This window comes from Nicotiana tabacum, chromosome 3 (assembly GCF_000715075.1).
Source record: "Nicotiana tabacum cultivar K326 chromosome 3, ASM71507v2, whole genome shotgun sequence".
NCBI classification, from domain to species: domain Eukaryota; kingdom Viridiplantae; phylum Streptophyta; class Magnoliopsida; order Solanales; family Solanaceae; genus Nicotiana; species Nicotiana tabacum.
The window spans coordinates 38,875,435-38,878,462 of NC_134082.1; the positions used below are offsets into that span (position 1 = coordinate 38,875,435).

Genomic DNA, 3,028 nt, shown 5'->3' on the forward strand with positions numbered 1-3,028 from the left:
TTGGTTGCTAACTGTAAATGAATTTAATTTAGCGACCAAAGTTGGTCACTAACAGTACATGAATTTAATTTAGAGACCAAATTTGGTCACTAAATTTTAATTAGATTTATTTATATTTTATATAATATTTAAATTAATAATAAAAATTATTAATCGTTAGAAATGGGTCCCACATTGGCGACTAACGTTGGTCTCTATTTCATTAAGTGACCAACGTTGGTCGCTAGCGTTTGAATTATATTTATTTATATTTTAATTTTTTTAAATAAATATATATTTATTAAAATATTATAACTGGGTCCCATGTTAGCGACCAATGTTGGTCGCTACCAGTTTATCCTTCAATTAGCGACCAACGTTGGTTGCAAGTTTTAAATTATATATATTTATATTTTATAAGTTTTATAAAATAATAATAAAATTATTAACAAATTTAATGTGGGTCCCACTTTAGCGACCAATATTGGTCGCTAATCTCAGTATATATTTGACCAAGCAAGTCTGACCAGTCCAGTCAACAATTTGACTAAATTTGCGGCCAAATAGAGACCAACTTTGGTCGCTAATATATTTCAAATATTTTTTTATTATTTTCGGCAGTTTGGCGACCAACTTTGATCGCTTTTCTTGACAGACCAAATTTGCTCGCTAATTTTTGGTCGCTTTTTCCCGTATTTCTAGTAGTGAATGGCACGAAGCTTTTGATTATGTTAATCGGTGCCAAGTGACATAGAGCTTTAACTCAGCAACAAGTATCAGTGTAAACGACGCGACGCACTAATGCAGATAGTGAACATTGTGACATGCACTTCTCCTTGAAGGATGTATGCTCCACAGATTATTCCGTCAAAGTCTTAAGAAGGATGCTCCATGAGTTTCTTCACTAAGTTGTAAGAAGTCATCCATGCCAAGACTCAATGGATAGAATGTTCCATGAATCTCTTTACCTACAAAAAAAAAGTATTGATCATCTACTTCTTTGCATGATCTGGGATGGAGAACACGCAATGTATAGTACATCTTCACCAAACGGCAAGAAGAGGACGCATGAACCTTCTTTCTAAGGTAGAGATGGAGGATAAGCCATAATCATGAAGGCGGAAGTTGGACGCCTAAATGATTGTTAAGCTCGATGAAAAGGATGGATGCACCAACTTGTTGTCCGCCAAAACCTTGACCAGAAAGGTGGATGCACCAACTTGTTGTCCGCCAAAACCTTGACCAGAAAGGTGGATGCACCAAGGTGTTGTTTATCGAAGCCTCGACCAGAAAGGTAGATTTTCCCGATGATTGCTTGTAGAAGCCAAATTCAAGGGCGGATGGATGTCATGAATAGTTCTTTGTCGTATTGCTTTTTCACCAAAACCTAAAGGTGAGGGGTGCTCCACGGACTTTCCCGCCAAAGGCTGAAAAAGAGATCCTTCATCTACTTCTATCGCCAAAGTACCAAGGATGGGGACGCCCAAAGCTTTCTCTCGTTGAAGCTGCAAAAAAAAAAAAAAGGAATATGCTGCCCAAGTCACAATGTGCAAATTGTAGTGTCGACTTCAAAATACTGTGTGGGTCGTTCTAAAATTTTCCAAGCTTCCATCTTTGGCGTGAATATAGGTCTGCAAACCTGGTTTTCGCAGGATCAAGCGGATTGCGATTCTGACGCTCCCATCTCGAGATATGAATTTTTTGATTAGAGTGCGCAAAGCTGAACGAGCCAGAATGCCGAAACTTATTTCTTGAATTCTGAAAAGTATCTGGGAAGACCTAGGGATAATCTGATTGTGATCCTTACACATGTCGTTGCTCTGAAAGTCTAGTTTCCATCGATGCAAATCGCTCATGATTTCGACGTTCCTACACGAAGACATGAATTTTTTTGGTGAAGGCGCGCAATGCTGGAAATCGAGCACAACAGAATCTGAAGTGAAGATTTAAGAATTTACCTGAGATAATAGAAAGCGAATTTTACTTCAAAACTTTTATATGTTGCAGAACTTCGTGTCTAGTTTTTGGAAAATCAAATGGCTCGCATTTTCGAGGCTCCTACAATGAGATATGAATTGTTTTTCGCAGACACGCAAAGCTGGCAGTCCCGGACAGCTTCTGCAACAAAGAAGAAAATCGTCAGTTTGAAACATTGTTTTGCAACCATGGCAAGTAATTACATACTCCCCTTCATGAGGCTATGGATATTAGTCATGAGAAGTGCATATTCCTCTTGTAAAATCATTGAAGCCGATGGTTTACAAAAGAATAGGATAAAGAAACCATTGCAAACGTAGGAAAGAAAGATGCCAAAAGTGTTCAATAATTTTCTCAAGCTAAGACTCTTGCTCGCGAAAAACAAAGAAAATTGCAGGAAGTTTTGATGAAGAATTCCAGGGGAACAACTCTATTTATAGCGTTTTCAAGGAGGTTGTGTTTTCTTGACCTACAAGAATTTTCCTTTCAAGGAAAGAGTAACTCCTTATTGATCACGATTTGGGAAGCCTTACAAAGTAATAAAAATGAATCTGAGGCAATTATGAATCGGGGAAGTTAAAAGGAAAGTGATCTTGCTTCAAAAAGTGGAGGAGAATTCCTACCAAATTTGCTAATCTTTACTTGGTCTTACATAAAATGAGTTTTGACTTAATAAATTTAAGTTCATCCCTTTATTTTCATTAAAGGAAAGTCGGCCAAGTTTGTTTTGGACTAAAATTACTTATGTGACAACTGAGTTATTTTAGGAGTTTGGTAATACTACTGCTTAGCTTCACATTGATGGCTAATTCACATCACAAGTTAGCAGTCAAGATGCAACGTGGTTATCATGGTATTTAGTTATTTACCGACGAAAATTGACGCAACTAAATTCTTCTCTGAAATGGAGAGAAAATCAAGATGGTTCACTTTGGTACATCAAATTGTTTGGTTAAGTGATTCGTAGAAGGACATTGTCTTTTGTGGTGCTTCAGGTCTTCTCTTTGATTTCGACAAGCCTACACCGCGCTAAGGTCTGAAGCAGGGGCATTTGTAGACAGTTAAATTTTTG

The 3,028-nt window shown here is 37.3% G+C and overlaps 1 long non-coding RNA gene across 3 annotated transcripts; it reads right to left on the bottom strand.

Moving 5' to 3' along the window:
- Window positions 1-787: 787 nt before the first annotated feature.
- LOC142179417 (uncharacterized) lies at window positions 788-2,462 on the bottom strand. Of its 3 annotated transcripts, none has more exons than XR_012707481.1 (4): window positions 1,938-2,462; window positions 1,619-1,848; window positions 1,019-1,484; window positions 788-947 (listed from the first exon to the last, which is right to left on the bottom strand). It is a non-coding gene; the product is annotated as an uncharacterized LOC142179417 (long non-coding RNA). The 3 variants fall into 3 exon arrangements; XR_012707482.1 differs by having other exon boundaries at window positions 1,054-1,484; window positions 1,938-2,459; XR_012707480.1 differs by having other exon boundaries at window positions 788-1,484; window positions 1,938-2,458.
- Between the last annotated feature and the right edge of the window lie 566 nt (window positions 2,463-3,028).